At 38.5% G+C, this 7,687-nt stretch overlaps 1 long non-coding RNA gene across 2 annotated transcripts in view; it reads right to left on the bottom strand.

Moving 5' to 3' along the window:
* Positions 1 to 2,615: 2,615 nt before the first annotated feature.
* LOC108166431 (uncharacterized) overlaps positions 2,616 to 7,687 on the bottom strand; it is a 10,399-nt gene continuing 5,327 nt past the window's right edge. Inside the window, exons 3-4 of one of the 2 annotated variants that reach the window (XR_001776784.1) lie at positions 5,670 to 5,774; positions 2,630 to 4,311 (exon numbers count right to left, since the gene is read on the bottom strand). This is a non-coding gene — a long non-coding RNA (uncharacterized LOC108166431). Of the gene's footprint in view, positions 5,775 to 7,687 lie in introns of both variants that reach the window. The other variant, XR_001776783.1, reaches the window with a different exon arrangement.

The following is a 7,687-nucleotide window of genomic DNA, read 5'->3' as shown; positions in this document are numbered from 1 at the left end:
TTCGACCAAACGCCCCCCAAAGKCATCCCAGCGCCCCCCTTTTGTAAAAATGTCCTCCAGCGCCCCCTGCCGTCCTCTGAACGCCCCCTGGGGGGCGGTACCGCCCACGTTGAGAACCGCTACCTTAGAGGAAGCACATGTCTGACAGTTAAAGGTAAAGTGCTGCTGACAGAGTGTCTCATTGGTGGAATATGTCCAGTTTGGCCCGGCAGAAAAGAGACCCTTGAGTCCAAATACAAAGATTTATCCCATTTTCTTTCCCAGCACCTCACCGTTTCACACTTTTACTTTCTCCATTTAATACTCAGCAAAACTGAGTTGGTGTTTTTTCTTTAGAAATTTCCTTCCAATTGACAGCTTAATTCACTGATTTAAATAAAAAATAGTAAAATATGTTTTTTAAAGTTAAGAGCATAATCTACCTTTGTCACTGTTACTCTTAACTTGACCAAATTTCAAATACTATTCATTGAGAGAGTGCTGAGATGATGTGTCGCACTGTTCTTCACTTAATGTCATTGACAAACTGACTTCTGCAGTTTCCCTTCTTAAATATTAGTTTAAATGATGCAGTGTACATAACTCCAGGCAGCACATGTGAGCAATGATTCAAGGAAACAGACAATGGTCGTACTCGACAAAGGCAGGATGTGACCCACGACAAGGATCCAACAAGGACCAGGGGACATGGGTGGGATTAAATACACAAATGGTAATCAGGGAACACGAGACAGCTGGGAGCTATCAGGCGGAGCAGATGAGACAACACAGGAACTAAATTGACACAGAAAACCAAATCCTCACAAGGCACGAAGACAGAGAAGTTTGGAACTGAACTATTGATGATGAATGCGACTAAAATCAGAATTTGATAACGATAAATTTACAAAGAAGTACCTGGAATAGTGTGGATTGTCATAAAGAGGAAGAGATGGGTAGTCAAAATGAAGAGAAAGAGTGGGAAAAGGTGGTAAGAAGCAGTGAACTACTGAAAGAAAGAAAAAAGAGAAGTGAGAAAAGTACAGAAGGAACTGATAGTGAAGGCATTGAGGAAAGAGCAGAAGAATAAAAAATTATAGTAAGAATTGATGAAGGAGAAGGGGTACATGGAAACATGGCTGAAGCCTTTTTTGGACTTCAGAGTACATGGGTCCACACAGCACAGGACTTAAGGAGCTCCGATCGCTCTGCTGCCACCTAGAAGATGGCAGACGCTGTTATGTACGACTCAGCGCTCCATGAGGCGTCTACGTATATTATGTCTATGTATCTACCTACCGACTTGATAATCAGGTCGTCTGCAGGTCATTTAGCACCACGTTCTCCACGAACATGCTGTGCGCGAACAGAGAAGGGTCACCATCATCCGGACACACACCGGCCCAGTCGCAAAAAGGCTCTCCTCGCCGACCCGAGTCGTACTGTTTTGTTGACATTCTTTATGTCATCAAAGTGCCTTTAGATATTCATCCGGGGGTTACCAAGGGACCAGCTTCTATACATTTAAAGCCAGGGGGGAAGAGAGACAGAGACTGCGGTGGCAGCGTGTCGGTTGGTCTGTTATCCAGAAAGCAGTTGGGCACAATATTGCAACACCAACACCGTGAGTGAAACAATGACTGGGGCAACCTACTATATAATATATTCAGGGACCACTTCTTTATTATTACACATTCACATTTGTAGAGTAAGGAACAAATCGCGTCCCGTATACGGGATGGGTGGTAACTGTAGCGTGCCTATGCGCCTTATAATGCGGTGCGTCTTTTATGGAAATAGGCCATTCGTTGAAGGTGCGCCTTATAGTGCGGGAAATGCGGTAATTGAACATTACAGGTTACAAATGTGATTATCATCTGAGGTAATATATTTTATGAATTTTTAAAAAAATATAATTTTGGTTCAAAATGGAATAAAAATATGCCTCATCTATATAGTTTAGTAGAATAATTTCACAGATTTTGAGTTAATGGGTCACATGACCTAGAAGCTATTGAAGAAAAATACTAAAGAAATAGCTAAAAAATATATAAAAAGTGTTAATATGTAATAAAGATGAGTGTGCCTCATTTATACAGTCTAGTAGAATAATTTCACACAGATTTTGAGTTGATGGCACACGATTTGGAAGCTACTGAAGAAAACATTTAATATTTAAAATATTGAATATGACTTAAACATTTTATAGAGGATAGTGTGCCTCCTTTAATAGCATGAATTACCACTTTTTTGTATTAGTTGGTCACAAGACAAAGCATTCATTTACAGGAGTGTTCGGAAATTGACGGTCCATATGTGAACCTGCAAGCGCTTTAGGAGGCATCGGTAGAGAACAGCTGGCCGAAATTAGCGTTCATAAATCGGATCAACCTTGAGCTGAACGTCCCTTACTCTGTGGAGGGCGAATATCCAGTATCCAATTTGCAAAACTTCTCTGCAGTCGGTAATACAATGAAAACACCGGTGTTCTGACTAGTTTGTTTTGGTCTGTGGGCTGCAAACATGGCGCCGAGCAACGTAAATGTCATACGCTGTGACGTCAGCTACAAAGCTCTATAGAGAAACACTATCATAGACTATGGAGGAATTCAAAGGTGCTATACTCATGAATTAAGAGACTATACACAAACTCCATTCTCTTCGGCTCACAGGCAAACAGGAAGACATTTAATGCACATCTGCGGAATCACATATTACATTTTCATCATCTCATTTTCATCGTCTCAGAATCCAAAATGTCTTGGTTCTTGCTTCTGACTTCGAGCATTTATACCGTTTCAGTCTGCTATTGTGTATTGGAAAGCATCTGACCAATGACGTTCTGAATCTTGCTTCTGGCTCCGTTTTACACTGTGTGTGTGTTGGAAGTTCCGAGAATTCAGAGGCTGACCTCGTGGAAGTTAAATCTGCTCCCTCAGAGGACCATTAGTCAAATTGTTAGTCTAAACAAATATTATTTTCCAGTTCGGCCCGACTTCTTCGCACGCAAGCAGGAAGGACGTTTGCCAGAAGCTTCTTGCACAACAACTTAAAATGTACTGGGTCAGATTGACCCAGTACATTCGACACAGTACATCCCTATTCAGTAAAAACATATCTTAATGTGAATCAACATAACTTTTAACTATTAACATAATTATATTCTTCTACATTCTCCCCTAAAATAAGTACACTAATTTTCTAGTTAATTTGTATTGCATTGCTCTCCCATGGTCATAGGTTCCATTGGTATAGGATCAAAAAACCCTCTCTGACAATCTTGTTATCCAAGGGAAAAAATTATCCTATGGTTCCTCCCCGGCAACCACCCTCAGGCACCAATGAAATCAATGACCATGGTACCTACAATGATTTCTACTCAACATCATCATAGGACAAATCGGCTTGGTTTGAACCAAGTAATAGTAAGGCTTGACTCCTCAGCAGCAATGCAGTGTAGTGTTGTGTAGAACAGTTCCTGTCCTCGGGTCGCAGAAGCAATTTCTTGTACTGGTTTGATGTTTCTTTGATTTTATTACTCTGCCTTCTCACTGTCCAGGTTCAGGACCCCAACACATTCTCCATGTCCATGAGTCTCTGAGTCCAACACACAGAGGGTCCCTGAACTGCCAGTCACTCTGGGTCGCCCTGAGGAGACAGGAAAACTGAGCAGTATCTTATAGTACAATATATTCCAATTAACAGGTCTTCATTACTGCACAGAAGGAGAAATCCTTGATGCGTCCATTATTCTAAAGTTCCATTAATAACTCACATGTGACCTGCGCATGAGGACCTTCCATATACATATCCATGTCATTATTACCATCTTCTACAGTCCACCCCACTATCACTCAGTGAAAGAACATTGTAAATCTGAATTAAACAAAACCTGTGACAATACAATAAAGGAATTTGATAAAAAGAAAACAGTTCACACAATATCCAATGTGGTCGATCTGAACATGTCACTACAGGATCAAATTATCCATGTAGATGCATAATAATGACATCACCTTTGCATCCTAATGGTGTCTGTTCCCCCAGTTATCACAGTCYGCTTGTTCACAGTCCACATGGTTGTCCAGGAACCACGACCCCACCGAGACGCAAAATAACAAAAAATATAAACACATCAATAAAATAACTACCAAACAACGTCACAGTAACAATCACAACCTTAAGGAACATTTCATGAAGGATATAACAATTATGAATGATCAATTCTCAACTCAAAGGATATTGTTGCTTCTACTCACTCAGCCAGTACTCAGATTCAGCCATTCTCCTGGGCAATCTGCTCTACCTGATTGCAGGTTCTGAAACATAGGTCTGATGGGAATATACATTAAATGGGATTGAGTTATGTTTGAGATTATATAAATTTATTGATCAGGGTTTTCGTGCAAGAGAAAACAAGGAAAGAAGCAAAGGTGAACAGCGATAGAATCAGAAACCCCCTTCTCCTCTGGAAGACCTCTATCTTCACTCAAAAGATCTAAGAACATCTAATTTGTTTGTGTCTATGTGAAGCACTGCCTGGTCAGATATGCTGGATAACCTTTAGTTCAATCCAGCGTTGCAAAGCTCAACTATTCACACTAGTACATGAATTATATCTACCAGAATCACACAGTGTTTATGTAATGGCTAGGTGTAAAGTGTGAAATACCCCCCTATGACCAGGACTACCCCACTATGGAAAAGGAAATTGTCAATTTAATTGTCCAAATCAGATATCCATCAACTATTTATTTTTTTTATCTATTTACATTATTTGATTTTATCATGTTTATATATATATATATAAAGCTTTTATGATATTATATTTATTTTTTCCTACAACCGCCAAGTATTCATAGTTCTCAAACTAGTTTACAAATGCTCGTGATGAAAACCTTTTTCCTGTACATCTTATAACATAACTTTCAGAAAATCTTATCTCCCGATTCACCTTCAATTTAATATTATGCTACTCATCTAGAATATCATAATATGTCCATTTATTTATTAAAGGCTAAGTAAGAATTTTGATTTAAAAGTTGTACTTTAACCTGTCAGTAGTTTGTTTCCTATTAGATCGCATACAGTTTATGTAATTCCCATCGATTTAAATTGAACAGGTATATAATTTGGAATTAAATAAAGTGTTGCAGTTTTGTTCTACATTCGACTATTTTACATGGTCTCTAATTTTCAGTTGTGATGGGTAGATTTTATGCCATAGGTAAAAGAAGCTTCAACTTAAGTTTACTTCTTAAATTTTAACCAAGTCTTTCAGCAAGCTTGTTGAATGTTGTTCCTCCGTGAAATGTTTTGTCTCCTAGCCTAGAAGATGTTAACCCTTCTTAAGCATTTCGAATGGTCTTTTCGCTGAAAGGTCCTTTATAAATAAAACTACATCACCTTGAATACTTTAAAATAGTTCCACAAGATTAATCTTACATAATTGCCAACCCATTTATCAAAAAGTTCATCTATCCGAAGAACTGTCATACTTAGATGCAAGTTATAATGTTAAATGTACACTGTTGCAGGAGTGACTCCCAATGTTGTTTGGTCCAATAGTATAATTTCAGTAGAAAGCTGTTATATGGAGGTTTAGTGAGCAAATATCAGTTCCCTGCAGTTCTGATGACCTAAATCAAGAATTAACAGTAGCCATATTTTCATCTTGTGTTTCATCATACCGTCTCTCCAGGTTTCACTCCTCCTGTTCTGGAGATATTTAGGTGTCTTCCATCAAAAGAAGGTGGCTAGAATAGGACAGATTTACAGCTTCTGAAAAGATAGATCTAAAAGCAGAAACAATTTGTGCTTTTGATTAGACAACGCATGCAATCAAACCCTGGTCCTGTCTTTACTCTGGTATACCAAGACTGAATCTGTTGTCCTGGTCAGAATATGAAACATCTCTTCTTCCATAATGTGTTGCTGACGAAACGTGTTGTGATTGACAAATATAGTAAAATCAGATAGATACCAGATATAAACTTATTCTTATCCACAGTCTTAGTTACAGAAACAAATTTATGACCAATCAAACCGAAACCCATGATATTTTAACCTTAGAGTAAAATTCCAAGTCCTCTACATGAGTTTAAATAAAAATACAGAGAGAAAAATGAAGTGAAGTGTACATTCTGTCTGAAGATGAAAGGGTACAAATGAAACACCTACTGCAGAGTTCAAAGGAATTTGAACTCTGAGTTTTCCTAAGACGATTTCTGATTTATGTATCTCTTTGTTTTGTTTTTAGTATGATGTTTATGTAGTATTGCCATAATGAAGACCGAATCTAGTTGGGTGTTTAACAATTGTTTTGTTCTTAACAACAACCGTTTAATGCAAAAGCCTTATTGAGGCACAGTCCCTAGAATTAAATATATTTTGTTCTAACCTCTAACCTGCTGACCCCCCTTGAAAGTAATCCTGGTCTCTAAGACAGGAACTACATAACTATCCTTGTCAGGTTCACTTGAGCTTTTAATTAGCTGACCCCTCTACTATCCAGTTATTTCTCCATTCTTTTTTCACTCCTAAAGGAACAACATCTGTCTCCAATTTAGCAGAGTATAGTGTCATAAATTATTTTGTTATGGGAGAACACATTACCTTCAATTTGGACAGGTCAGTTTAGATTAGAAAAAATTTAGACAAGGTGTTAACCAGCAACCTTTGAGAGAAAAAATTATTAGAATAACAATAGCATTTACACCCACTTTTAAGTCCAGTTTAATTGATTCAATTTCTTCTCAATAATTATTTTTGATTTATTTCTATCGTTTGAATACTAAAATTAATAATCTATGAAATTAACTTCCAGATTGCCAGTTTAAGATTAAGAAAGGTTCCAAGGGTATTAATAAAGACTTATTTAATCTATTGGTCATCTTATAATCGTCCTGATGGACAGTCTGTTGGCCTTGATTGCATGATGGTTCCTGTGCTGCTGCTCCTTCGTCCAATGCTGTCGTCAACCAGTGGAGACCGTTTCCTGTGCTCAGCCGTTGTTGTTGCTGGCCTGAGCATCATTCCTCGAGCAGGCGTTGTGCCAGTGCTCCATGGTCCACGCAGGTTTCTGCTGTGGAGATGAGTTTTGGTTCTCCATGTTGACATGTTGCGAGGAACCAATGTCACCAGTCAGCAGCTTCATAGGCACTTCTCCTAGTGCCAAAAGTTGTCAAAGTTGTCATATGCAACTCTATCATGGCCAACAGATCCATCTCTTAGTGACTAACATTGTAACCATTTGATTTAGCCAAGCCAAGTTTATTTATATAGCACTTTAAAACAGTTCCACTGACCAAAGTGCTGTACAGCCACAGAATTAAAACAATTGAAATAAAAATTAAAAGCACACTAACATCAAAAATACAATCACTTAAAATGAAGACACAATGCAATACAAGAACATACCGAAATATGCAGTCATAATAAATATCACAATAAGTAATCTAAAAAAAGCAATAAAAGTAACTAAAAGTAGCAGCAGCTCAAACTGAATCAAAGAACAGCCGAAAAAGGTGAGTCTTAAGAGCAGATTTAAAAGTTGCCAGAGAAGTGGCCTGTTTTACMGACATTGGCAAAGAGTTCCAAAGTTTAGGAGCTGCCACAGCAAACGCCCTGTCCCCTCTGAGCTTCCTCAAAGTCCTCGGCACCTCCAGGTACAGTTGACTCGCTGATCTGAGAGCTCGGGAAGGGCAGC

This window comes from Poecilia reticulata, linkage group LG7 (genome assembly GCF_000633615.1).
Source record: "Poecilia reticulata strain Guanapo linkage group LG7, Guppy_female_1.0+MT, whole genome shotgun sequence".
Lineage (NCBI taxonomy): Eukaryota > Metazoa > Chordata > Actinopteri > Cyprinodontiformes > Poeciliidae > Poecilia > Poecilia reticulata.
The sequence above is the reverse complement of the archived record's forward strand: the minus strand, read 5'-3'. Positions and strand labels throughout refer to the sequence as shown.